The 14,017-nt window shown below is 46.2% G+C and overlaps 1 pseudogene; it reads right to left on the minus strand.

Annotated features, from left to right (window-relative positions):
- LOC149749818 (UDP-N-acetylglucosamine--peptide N-acetylglucosaminyltransferase 110 kDa subunit pseudogene) overlaps nucleotides 1-14,017 on the minus strand; it is a 268,591-nt pseudogene that overhangs the window by 107,038 nt on the left and 147,536 nt on the right.

The following is a 14,017-nucleotide window of genomic DNA, read 5'->3' on the forward strand; positions in this document are numbered from 1 at the left end:
AAGTCATCAGATGACCATATTTCATGCTAACACGCTTTTCTTCCCCCTTTTCTACACTGGGTATTCATTCTCCCACTTCAGGAAATCGAGTGACACTAAGAAAAACTTGCCCTGGAAGGATGGTCCGCGGGGGCGAACCGAGACCCAAGTCGCTGCCTGCCCTCTCCTTCTCCGATTCACACACACACAGCCAAGAGAAAAGACAGCGAGCTTCTCTGCAATCCCCTGGTTCGGAGTTTTGAGAAGTTTTATTCCCTTCTCTGAGATTACCCATTCTTCCCTGCATGAAGCATGTTCATCGAAGTCATTTGTCCTGCAGCTTTACAGGAGTTCAGATCCCGCAGCAGTGAGATATCAATTTCCTCCCTGGAGAATGAGGACTCCCCCTGAGGGAGGTTAATGCTCAGGACAGGAGCATCCCTGGAGCTGGTGACAGCCAAGGGGCTGTGACTCAGGACTGTCCCAGGCAGGCCATCAACTCTCTGGGAGAGCCTCAAGGATGTACTTAGCCTCCCTTTACAGGAGGTGAGGAGGGCAGAGTGCTGCAGACGGGAGCGGGGCGGCCACACCCAGACTAAACCCTAGCTGGCACCCTGCAAGAGACAGAAAACCTCTCCCCTCAGGTCCCACCAGCCCTGCTCTCCCCTTCTGTGCACCCCTTTCAAATGCGTTTTCCTGCGTTGCCCCCTCCCATTCAATCCGTTCTAGGTACAGCAGTCAGGGTGATCCTGGTGAGTCCCAAGTCAGATCGTGTTGCTCAGAGCTCAAAACCCTTCAGAGGCTCCCATCTGGATTCGAACAAAAGCAGTCTTCTCCCCCTCTCCCCCTCCCCATTCCTCTCTCTCTCTGTCTCTCTGTCTCTGTCTCTCTGTCTCTCTCTCACACACACACACACACACACACACACACCGTCCCTCCCCTTCCCTCAAGCCCTTCCAGACACACTGGCACGCTGTCCTTGGCTGTTCCTAGCAGCTCCCTCCCCATAGCCTCCTGCACTTACTATTCTCTCTGCCTAGAATGTTCTTTCTCTCCATAACTACAGGGGCTGCTCTCTCCGGTCTGTCCACATGTCCCCTTCAAATTAGGGCAGCCCTCTTTCCCTTTGATGCTTTATTGTTCCCGTAACCTACATCATCTGGTAACATGCTAAAAACTTCCATGCTTTTATTTGCGGGTCCTTCCCTACCCCACCTCTCACTCCCAGATTGCAAGGATCTCTGTATAATTTTTTCACAGCCGTCTATCTCGAGGACCAAGTACAGTGCCCGGCTCCAGCAAGCACTCAGATATTCGCTAAAGAAATTAGGAAATGGACCAGGCTACTTAGCTTCAGAAGCTCTTTCATGGAAGTTCCCATCCCCTCCGTACCAGTTCTCAGCTAGTTGACTGAAGACTAGCACCCTGACAATGAGGCAGCTCTAAACTGTGAACGACAAAAATATTTACTGTGTCTCCGAGGGGCACTTTTGTTTGGTATTTTATTTTTTAAATAATTTTGTAAATTAATTGTTAAATTTATTTATTTATTTATTTATTTTTGGCTGTGTTGGGTCTTCGTTGCTGTGCGCGGGCTTTCTCTAGTTGCGGCGAGCGGGGGCTACTCCTCGTTGCGGTGTGCGGGCTTCTCACAGTGGTGGCTTCTCTTGTTGCGGAGCACGGGCTCTAGGTGCATGCAGTTCAGTAGTTGTGGCACAGGGGCTTCAGTAGCTGTGGCTCGCAGGCTCTAGAGTGCAGGCTCAGTAGTTGTGGTGCACGGGCTTAGTTGTTCCGCGGCATGTGGGATCTTCTCGGACCAGGGCTCGAACCCGTGTCTCCTGCATTGGAAGGCGGATTCTTAACCACTGCGCCACCAGGGAAGTCCATGTTTGGTTTTTATTTGTAGTGAAATGCACATAAAATTGTATCATCGTATCACTTATGAGTGTAGAGTTTAGACACGTTCAGGACATTCACGTTGTGCGGCAGCCAAACTCCAGAACTCTTTTCTTCTGGAAAAACTGGAACTCTCTGCCCTCCAGCAACCGCTACCCCCAGCCCCTGGCACCCACCATTCGACTTTCTGTCCGTATGAACTTGACCACTCTAGGTGCCTCATACAAGTGGAATTGACAGCATTTGTCTTTCTGTGACTGGTAGATTAGCATCATGTCCTCAAGATTCATCCATGTTGTAGCCTGTGTCAGAACTTCCTCTTCAAGGCTGAATAATATTCTGTTGTGTATATACCCCGTTTTGCTCATCTATTCATCTGTCAGTGGGCAGTTGGGTTCCTTCCACATTTTAGTTATTGTGAACAATGCTGCTATGAACAGAGGTATACAAAGTATCTTGCAAAACCTGCTTTCAGTTATGTTGGGTATATACCCAGAAGTGGAATTGGACCATATGGTAATCCTACTTTTAATTTTGAGGAACCACCATGATATTTTGCACAATGGCTGTACCATTTTACATTCTCACCAGTAGTGCACAGGGTTCCAATTTCCTACATCCTCATTAACCCTTGTTATTTTTTGTTTTCACAGTAGCCACCCTAATGTGTGTAAGGTGGTATCTCACTGTAGTCTTGACTTGTACTCTCCTAATGATCGCTGATGCTGAGCATCTTTTGAGGTGTTTATGGGCCATTTATGTATCTTCTTAGCAGAAATGTCTAATCAAGTCCTTTGCCCGTTTTTTAGCCAGGTTGTTTGCTTTGTGGTTGAGTTTTAGGAGTTCTCTGTACACTCTAGATATTAATCCCTTATCAGATATGTGATTTCCAAACATCTCCTCTCATTCTGCGATTGCCCTTTTCCTCTGTTGATAGGGTCTGGATGCACAGATTTTTTAAAATTTTCATGAAGTCCAATTTCTCTATTTTCCTTTTGTTGCCTGTGCCTTCGGTGTCATATTCAAGAAATCATTGCCAAAATCTAATGCCATTAAACTTTGGGGCACTTGTGCTTTTTAAAAGACCTTTTAATGACAAGTTCCCCAGTTTGGGGAGTTCAGAGCCCTGAAACCTAACTATAAGTGTTCCCAATGCAGAAAGTACATAAGAACCAGAGTGCTTAATCAACATTTCCGTTGGCAAGCGAGGTCCCAAGGAGCCTGTGGAAGCACAGCAGAAGTAACATGGAGGAATTTTAGGCATGTTCTCTGCCACCTTAGTTTCCTCCCTCTTTCTCCATATATCCCTCCCATTTTTCATTCCTTCCTTCCTTTCAGATAACATGTCTGGGGAAGGATATGGTGAGGAAAATGCTTTTACCTCACTCCCCTATAACAACACTGACCACCCCATGAGCCTTGGAGAAACAATTTGCCTAATTTGGAGAGAAAAACTCCATTCAAGCCCTGCTGGGATGCACGTTCAAATCTGCGTGACCACAAAACCCACGTTCATGGACCCACTTGCCTCTATTGCTTTTTTAAGCTATAGGAATGCTGGATGAGGAATGTTGTCTGTTATTAACTAGCAAAACACGATCCCCCTTTGAGCCTTCATGTCATTATCTATAAGATGAAAATGGACAAGAACATCTCCAGTGTTACTTTTGAAATTTTCAGTGCTATCTTACATAAAAATAACATGAAGACACAGAAGCAAACCTGCCTTATTCCCCCTTATGCCTTGACGTCTTGGCCTGCAGAGAGGCCTCCAAGACCCTCCTTGGACGATCCAGGGTTCAGCCCAGCACTGAGCTAGACGACCATGGGCTCCCCTTCCGTGAGTGAGTCTTTGCATGACTGTTTTGGGTTTCTTTCCCTAGACTCCCATTTCTTAAACGTTTAACAGGAGAGCCAGTCACAGATCTCCCTTTCACCCGAGGGCTGGCAGGTCACGAGGTCGCCAATATTTGTTTTATGTACTGCTAAGACATTAAGGGGCAGTATAATTTCAGAGAAAAGTTAGGTTCTCTGGAAGTCAGGAACCCCAGCATCCTGCCCTTAAACACTCGAATGACCTTGAGCAATGAAAGGTCCCCAGACCTTCATTTCTCATCTTCAAATGAGAAGACAAATTGGACAACATCACTGTTTCCTGAAGTGTGGTGTGTACACCGCTGTGGAAAGTAAGCAATAGGTAGAAAAAAGTTAGGTGCTTTTATCTTATGTATATATGTATAAATACTTAAATAGCCTCTCAGCTCTACAGTATCTTAGCTATTATTGCTACAGCAAGGCTGAAGTCGGTGACACACACACAAGCAAGACCCAATGCTAGTACATGCGGTGAAGGTATCGCACCTTCAGGAATTGTCCTTTCCACCCAAACTGTCCAGAAAGATTGACACCGATGAAATGGATCGCTATTGTGGATCCTCATGTACCAAATTCCCATGAGCTTTGCTGAGAAGACCTCAGCAGTGCATCAAAGCATCCCTTTGATGCAATGTGAATAAGGTTTAAAAAAGTTATTAATGTGGTTAGTAACCGACTGCAGTTTGGGAAATCCTACACTTGATTTCTTGGCTTCTTCCACGTCTAGCTGTCTTTGACGTGTGACGTGCTTAGACAAAAGTCAGTGTGCTCTCTTCAGGTCAGTCTTAATCTATAACCTGTGTTATACATGTGCCTCATTAAGGACAAATTTCTAGTTCCAGATGGGGAATTTGGAGCGGGCTCTTTTTTCTCTAAATGAATGGGGCTCTACTCCAAGAACACAGACTTCACATATATGGGTATAAACACATACATACACCAGTCAAGTCACTTTCTATCCCTCTATTCACTGTTTAGGCCCTGAAGGTATTGTTTACAGCCGGACACTTGGCTTGCAGGGAAGAATCTCATCCACCTGAGATCTTAGGCCCAGTGCCTCCAATCCCCTCCTCTCTTTCTGTTAAATTTCTGCAAAGGCAGGAAGTACCAGAGTGATGCAGAGGTTGGCTGGAAGGTTGAGAAGAGGCCCCAAAGATGTAAGGCTTAGGATGACCCTGAAGAACAGATGGGGTTTGGGCAGTCGGCATGGAAGCTAGAGAAAATTCCAACTGGGCACGGAAGGAGTGGGCACTATAAATGGGGGACAGGGAAAAGACTGGAACACAGGGTTTGGACTGGGAAGTAAAGAGGATGCTATAAGGCAGGTTCGAGGGGTGGGTTAGAGAGAGCATGATGGCCCGCTAAATCTTTTAAGCTCCACTCTGTGCCACTCACGTGCTACAAAAGGATTTATTTCAGTGTGAGGTAAGATGTAAGTGCTACTTTAAGAATTTAACTGAACCAAAATGACCTGGGGACCAGGATGCTAGTCTACTGTTCTAGGTACCGTTCTCCTGGGGAAAAAAGCCAACATACAATGGTGCATTAGTCTGTTTGGGCTGCCATAATAGAATACTAGAGACTGGAGGCTTAAACAACAGAAATTTCCTTTCTCGCAGTTCTGGAATTCTGCAGTCTAAAATCAAGATGCCAGCAGAGTTGCTTCCTTCTGAGGCCTCTCTTCCTGGCTTGCAGACAGCTGCCTTCTCACTGAGTCCTCACATGGTCTTACCTGTGTGTGTGCATGGACAGAGAGAGGCCGCTGATGTCTCTATCTTCTTATAAGGACACGAGTCCAGTCTGATTAGGGCTTCACCATTATGACTTTATTTAACCTTAATTACCTCCTTAAAGACCCTATTTCCTAATACAGTCACATTAGAGGTGAGGGCTTTAACTCAGGAATTGGCGGGGGCGGGGCGTTTCTGCCCTATGTGAGAGGGCTGGGAATGGCACAGAGCACATCCCGCTGAAGGCTGTGCCTGTGCTGCCCTTCCCACCTTTTCCAGTGGTAAGATATAGGCAGAGAGGGAAGAGCGTTCTAGAACAGGCTTCATGACTTGCTTCAGTTCAAACCTATTCAAACCCAAGGACAAGCATTCACTCTTGTGGACCAGCACAGCTTACCAGATTTTCAGGGGTTGGGGGAGAGTTTAAAGCCCAAATAAAGTGTTAATTTCTCGTTGGCCGGGGCCACAAGCCGCCCACACAGTGTGGGCAGGTAGCTCCCTCAGCATCCAAACTCCCTCTGTGGGGAAATGAAACCCCCGGGGTCATTTGGAGGAAAGGTGCAGTTTCAATACACCCATACAAAGGGAGTAGAGTCATAAGATTTATTACTTTCAAAAATAGATAACTAATGAGAACCTACTGTATAGCACAGGGAACTCTACTCAATGCTCTGTGGTGACCTAAATGAGAAAGAAATCTAAAAAGGAGGGGATATACGTACACGTGTAACTGATTCACTCTGCTGTACAGCAGAGACTAACGCAACACTGTAAAGCGGCTGTGCTCCAACAAAAATTAATTTACAAAAAATGATTTCTTACTTATATATCCCAGAAGCAAAGGGACACAGTGAGCCGGGGGAAGGGCAGTCTTCCACCCCAGGTCACAAGCCAGCAGGAGATAGAGCAGGGTAGCAAGCACCTAGTCCTTACAAGGTGATTGGGGCAGAGGCTACTAACTTTTCACAGGCTTAACTCTAAGTGGTTATTTTTTTTTTAACATCTTTATTGGAGTATAATTGCTTTACAATGGTGTGTTAGTTTCTGCTTTATAACAAAGTGAATCAGTTATACATATACATATGTTCCCATATCTCTTCTCTCTTGCGTCTCCCTCCCGCCCTCCGTATCCCACCCCTCTAGAGGGTCACAAAGCCCCGAGCTGATCTCCCTGTGCTATGCGGCTGCTTCCCACTAGCTAGTTTACGTTTGGTAGTGTATATACGTCCATGCCACTCTCTCACTTTGTCACAGCTTACCCTTCCCCCTCCCCATATCCTCAAGTCCATTCTCTAGTAGGTTTGTGTCTTTATTCCTGTCTTACCCCTACGTTCTTCATGACCTTCTTTTTTTTTCCCTTAGATTCCATATATATGTGTTAGCATACGGTATTTGTTTTTCTCTTTCTGACTTACTTCACACTGTATGACAGACTCTAGGTCCATCCACCTCACTACAAATAACTCCATTTCGTTTCTTTTTATGGCTGAGTAATATTCCATTGTATATATGTGCCACATCTTCTTTATCCATTCATCTGTTGATGGACACTTAGGTTGCTTCCATGTCTTGGCTATTGTAAATAGAGCTGCAATGAACATTTTGGTACATGACTCTTTTTGAATTATGGTTTTCTCAGGGTATATGCCCAGTAGTGGGATTGCTGGGTCGTATGGTAGTTCTATCTGTAGTTTTTTAAGGAACCTCCATACTGTTCTCCATAGTGGCTGTAACAATTTACATTAAAAAATTTTATTTTATACCCGCTTAGCTCTAAATGTTTTTAAACTTTTATTTATTTATGTTTTCTGGCCACACAGTGTGGCATGCAGAACTTCCCTGACCAGGGGTCAAACCCATGCCCGCTGCAGTGGAAGCTCAGAGTCTTAACCACTGGACCATCAGGGAAGCCCACTCAGTGGTTATATTAAAAGGTTCCACCAGGGAAGGCAAAGCAGGAACCTGTGGGGATACCCTAAACCTATCTAAAAGTCCAGACTCTGAACTTTTGGTGTTAGTAGGGTCACCATACTGTAAAATGCCTAGGCAGCCACTCAGAAAAACAAAATCGTTTTCCTCAAAGTTGTTTTCCTCATCACCCCTTTCTAGTTTTGACCCTCTTGCATTATGATCCCAGCTAGGACAGCAGGTGACATGACGCAGCTGCAGGAAGGGCTTGGGGAAAAAAGCTCAGTGAGGGCAGCCTGGAGTGGAGTAAGATAGATCCTGGGTGAAATCCCAGCTTCACCACTAGCTGTGTGACCTTGGGCAAGTGACCTCACCTCTCTGAGCTTCCATTAAAAAAAAATTTCCATTATCAAAAATTTTAAACAGAAAAATAGAAAGAGAATACAATGAACACTTATACATCCGCCCAGATTCAACAAGTCTAAACTCTGCCATATTTGCTTCAACTAAGCCACTTTAAAGTAAATTACAAACGCTAAGGACCATCGTCCCTAAATACTTTAGCATTTGTGTCCAACGAAAGAGAACATTTCCCCCCATAACCACAAAACTATTACGCCTCAATAAAACAGTTCCCTGGGGCTTCCCTGGTGGTCCGGTGGTAAAGAATCCACCTTCCAATGCAGGGGACTCGGGTTCGATCCCTGGTCAGGGAACGAAGATCCCACATGCTGCAGGGCAACTAAGTCCACGTGCCACAACTACTGAGCTCCCACGCCTCAACTAGAGAGCCCGTGTGCCGCAAACTACAAAGCCCACACACCCTGGAACCCACGCGCCACAACTAGGGAGAGAAAATCCGCACGCCACAACTAGAGAGAAGCCCGAGCCCGCACGCTGCAACAAAAGATCCCGCATTGCCACAACTAAGACCTGACGCAGCCAAGAAAATAAATAAATATTAAAAAAACAATTCCCTTATATATATATATTATTTAATATTCTGGCCACATTGAAATTTCCGCAACTGTTCCCAAATTATATTTTACAGATGGTCCATTCACACCAAGATCCAATCAGAGACCTTGCATTGCATTTGGTCATTATGGATCTTAAATCACTGAGTTTCCATTCTGCTCATCTGCAAAATGGGAAAAGAATAATACATACCTCACAGGGTACACAAATTAGACATAATACATGTTAAGGGGTTAGGCTAGTGCATCCAAAAATGTACACTATTATTATTAGCTTCCTTACTGGACTTGCTCTGCTCAAGGCAGCAGTGCATTGGGATGGAGTGTCTTGAGATGTCAGTAGCATGGGCTAGAGATAATGAGGCAACAGGTCCCAGCATCCTCAGGGATGTAGACCCACAAGCTGCATTTTGCCCAGCCCTGGCCTGGGGATGGAGGGAACCAGTCTCACCTTGACCACCTTCAGCACCCCCGATTCCTGGTCCAGCCCATGCTCCCCCTGGAAGCTCTGCTCCCTCAGGAACTGCTCCACAGCCTGCACAGTCTCCAACACCTCTTTTTTCCACTTCTGGCTGGGATGCAGGCAGTGAGCCACGAAGGAGTTCAGCCTGGAAGCTGGGGTGACAAAGAGCTTCGGGGGCACTGCCATCTCTGTCTTGAGAGTACCACTGGTGGCTAGATATATACCCACACACCTACCCAGCTCCTGGCACACACACTCTTCTTTAAGGGGACTCCTCCTCAGCTGACCTCCAGCACCCTGTGGAATAAAGGACCAGAGTGGAGAGGAAACAAGGGGTGTCTGGCTGACCAGTGGATCCTCTTCCTGGAGGCCATTCACTGCAGCTGGGGTATCGAGGGACACTGGGTGAAACCATATTAACAGGCGGGGCTTTTAGTCACCCTTTCTGCTGTAGGTTTCATTTCTCACCTCTTAATTTTCCTTTTACAACTTGGAAACTGAAACTGGCTTGAGGATGGCTCTGGGAAAGGCAACTCCCCCAGGAGATGGGAGCTGGATGGTATCCACCAATCCCATCCCCACAACCTTGTCACCCAAAACAGGCTCAGTAAGAACAGGCACTCGCTGGAGGTTGGGCTGAACAGTGGGAATTCTAGGGTTCCGCAGAACAAACTCTGGAATTCCAGTCTGCCCTTTGCCAGACTCTTAACCTCTCTGACTCTCACAGAAATAATCCTTAAAATGGGTTTAAGAATAATACCTACCCCATAGGTTGTGTGGATTAAGCAAGAGAACATTTAGCAGAGAAAACATTAAGTAAATGCAAGTATTGTTATTCGTTCACTGGACATCTATTGAGTGCTGGCTGGGTGCCAGACATTGTGCTAAGAAGACAATGTAAGACGTGGTTCCTGCCCCAGGGGCTCCCAGAGCAGTGGGGGAGACGCAGGAGACACAGAGAGTCCAGTGTCCTGTGTACTAGGAGAAAAGAGGGCACAGAAACTTGGTGGAAATTCAGGCAGAAGAGTTTCTTTGGGGTCACCTGTGGTGTCAGTGAACACCTGCTTGAGATGAGTCTTAAAAGACTGGGAACGCGGCCAGGAGACAGAGGGCACAAGACAGGATAAGGCTGAGAAGTGTGAATCATCCTGGTATGTGCCAGGACTCGGCTGTCAGATCCACGTTGGCATGGAGGGCAGGGAGGGGAGAGGTGAGAGCTGTGCCTGGACAGGTGGGCAGGGATTGAAACTCGGAATGCCATTCATTCATTCATTCAACAAACATTTGTTGCGTGCCCGCTATGTGCCAGGCAGGTGTCCTGGGGATACGGCAGTGAATAGGCAAAATTCTCGGACTGCAGAGAGCTAACCCTCTAATGGTGGAGACAGATAATAAACAGGATAAATAAGTAACATTATAATAATTAAGACGGTGATAAGTGCTAATCAGGAAAATAAAGCAGGGAAAGAGGTTAAAAGATACTGACTACGTGTGTGGGGGGGGTGAGAAGTGGCAATGTTCAGGGGTTCAGTCTCAAGAAAGGTGGCTAGGGAAGGTCTGAAAAGGAGACATTTGAGCAAAGACATGAAGGAGGCGAAGAGTGAGCGGTATGTATGTCAGAGGGAAGAATGAGAGAAAGTGGGACTTCCCTGGTGGTCCAGTGGGTAAGACTCCACTCTCCCAATGCAGGGGGCCCAGGTTCGATCCCCGATCGGGGAACTAAATTCCACACGCATGCCGCAGCTAAGAGTCTGTATGCGGCAACTAAGAAGTCCACACGCCCCAACGAAAGATCCCGTGTGCCGTGACTGAGAGCCGGCTCAGCCACAAATTTAAAAAAAATAAAATAAATTAAAAAAATTAAAGAAGAATGGGAGAAGGAACAGCAAGTGCAAAGGCCCTGTGGCGGCAGTATGCCTGGTGGGATTGAGGAATAGCAGTGTGACTGGAATGGAATGATCAAAGGGGGAGAGTGGGAGGGGATGAGGTTTGAGTACAAGTGTAGGGGGCAAATTGTGTAGGATCTTGAAGACTACTAAGACTTTGGCTTTTACTCTGATTGAAATGGGGAACCACTGGGGAGTTCCAAGCAGAAGAGGGACATGGATGGACTTTCATTTTAACGGTATCACACTGGCTGTTCGTGGGAAGATTGGATTAAAAGCAGAGGGTGGGGAGTGGAGGTGAGAGCAGAAGCAGGAATTCAGTTAAGAAGCTACTACAACAGTCCAGGCAAGAGATGTGGCGCCTTGGATCAGAATGGTAGCAGTGAAAGGTAGGGAGAAGTGGTATGATTCAATTTTCTTATTATGGAAAATTTCAAACAGGAACAAAAGTAGCATAATACAATGAACCTCCATGTACCATCCCCCATCTTCAACAATTATCAACCTGTAGACAGTTTTTTAAATGTTTATTCAGGTCTTCTGCCCATTTTTATTTTTATTGGCCACCCGGCACGCGGGATCTTAGTTCCCCAACCAGGGATTGAACCCATGCCCCCTGCAGTAGAAGCACAGAGTCCTAACCACTGGACCACCAGGGAAGTCCCAACCTACAGACAATCTTGTTTCAATGATATCTCCATCCACATCTCCCCTCCTGTATTATTTGGAAGTGAATCCCAGACCTCATATCATTTCACTGGCTATATTTTGAGTATAAACAGGTCTTGCTAAAGGATAGAGTGTGATGTGAGAGAAAAATTAGAGTCAAGGACCACTCTAAGGCTTTTGGCCTTAGCACTGGAAGGATGGAATTGTCCTTAACTGAGAAGGGAAAGACTGGGCCAGGGCACAGTGTAGGCATGAAGGTCGGGAGCTCGGCTTTGGAAGCAAACTTGAGTGTCTAGTGAGAGAGATCCAAGTTGGCTAGGGAGTTGCATATTTGAGTCTGGATTTCAGGGACGAAGTCTGGGGTTGAGATACAAATTACCAGCATAGATATATTTAAAGCCATGAGGCTGGATGGGTTCACCAAGGGAGTGAGTATAGAGCAAGACAAGAAAAGGACCAGTGACTGGGCCCTGAAACACTTAATAGTATTAAGTGATTGGGGAGAGGCAAGCATCCGGCAAACAAGAATGCGAAGGAGTAGCCAGGGAGGTGGAAGAAAAATCAGCAGTGTGTTTTGATAGCCAAGTGGAAACATTGTTCTAGGAAAGAGAAAGTGATCCACTGGGTCACATATCAGGTGAATCTGCGCTGACTTTGTCCTGAGGGCAGTGGCAAATCAGAGGAGCGACCAGAGGTGAAATGACCATTCTGGAAAGATTGGTCTGGCTGCTTCTGTGGGGAGGATGGATTGCAGGGGCCAGGGGTAGATATGTAGGGAAACGTGTCAGGACACTGTACAGTGATCCAGGTGAGAGGGAAGGTGACCCGGACTTGGCCGGAGAAGGGATGGGATTCTAGGTCTACCTTGGGGGAAGGGTGAACAGGACTTGGTGACTACAGGTAGGAGGTGAGGGAAAAGACAGGATGGCTATCAGCTCTCTGGCTTGGGTACCTGGGTAATGGATGGAGGGTACTGTTAACAAAGGGAGGAGGATAAAAGGAGGAGTGGGAAGTGGGGAGGTCTACAAGGGTAGCTGTTTAAGCCAGAGAGCTTAAAAAAGTTGTCCACATTGCCTAATGCTTCCGATAAGTTCAGGAATATAGGTCTGAGAAGCACCCAAGAGGCTACTGGTGATCATTGTGGGTGAAATGTAAGGGAGAGCTGGGAGCAGAAGCCAGATTTTAGGTGCGGGGTTGAAGAGTAAGTTGGGTGAGGAGGATGGAGACCAGGAGTGTAGATAACACTTTCAAGAACTTTGTCGTGAAAGGGAGGAGAAAGACCAGGTGTTAGCTGGAGGAAGTGGTGGGGTGGAGGGTGTTTGTTGTCTTAAATACCATTTGGGGGAAAAAAAAAACCCTCAATCATGACACGTTTCAATTTAAACTTTCCAACTGGCTAACCCCAAACGGAAAGAATCACATTTTTAATTACATAAATTCTAAAAGTCTCCATATTTTCAAAGTTTGGTAGTGCCTGGTCCTTAAACAGTCCTATAGTATAACTGTTTAAAGAGCAGTGGCAATTTCGCAAACCAAAGTCAACAATAAAGTGAGATTCCAAACATTTGTCCTATGTTTATAATGACAGATAATGAGCTTCAAGGCAATATAAAAGTTATTCAAACAAACGTTATTCAAACATTCAGACCTTACGTCTTAGTTTAAAACTTTTTTTGAAGTATAATTGATTTACAACACTATATCGGTTTCAGGTGTACAACATAGTTATTCAATATTTTTACAGGTTGTACTCCATTTGAAGTTATTATAGGCACTTCCCTGGTGATCCAGTGGTAAAGAATCTGCCTTCCAATTCAGGGGACACAGGTCTGATCCCTGGTCGGGGAACTAAGATCCTACAGGCGGCAGGACAACTAAGCCCGCGTGCCACAACTACTGAGCCCATGTGCCCTGAAGCATGCAGGCCACAACTAGAGAGAAACCTCCACACCCCAACGAAGAGCCCACGTCCTGCAATGAAAGATCCCGCACGCCTCAGTGAAGATCCTGCGTCTCGCAACTAAGACCCAATGCAGCCAAAAATAAATTAAATAAATAATAAACCTTTGAAAAACTAAAGTTATTATAATATATTGGCTCTATTCCCTGTGCTGTACAATATGTCCTTGTAGCTTATCTATTTTATACACAGTAGTTTGTACCTCTTAATCCCGTCCTCCTATTTTGCCTCTCCCCACTGGTAGCCACCACTTTGCTCAATAGACTTTACATATTAGTTTTGATTCATTTCATTATTCATTTTCATGAGATATCTGGGAGTTCAGCAGCTTTCAAGATTTCGAAAGGGGGAATTCCCTGGCAGTCCAGCGGTTGGGACTCTGGGCTTTCACTGCCAGGGACCAGGGTTCAATCCCTGGTCTGGTATTTAGGAACCTGCAGGCCTTGCAGAGTGGCCAAAATAAGGAAAAAAAAAAACGATTTAAAAAGGGAACATGGGGCTTCCCTGGTGGCGCAGTGTTTAGGAGTCCGCCTGCCGATGCAGGGGACATGGGTTCGTGCCCCGGTCTGGGAAGATCCTACACGCCGCTGAGCGGCTAGGCCCGTGAGCCATGGCCGCTGAGACTGCGCGTCCGGAGCCTGTGCTCTGCAACAGGAGAGGCCACAACAGTGAGA

The sequence above is a fragment of the Delphinapterus leucas genome, chromosome 3 (genome assembly GCF_059928025.1).
Source record: "Delphinapterus leucas isolate spDelLeu-1000000601 "Yukka" chromosome 3, BTC_Dleu_Yukka2, whole genome shotgun sequence".
NCBI lineage: Eukaryota > Metazoa > Chordata > Mammalia > Artiodactyla > Monodontidae > Delphinapterus > Delphinapterus leucas.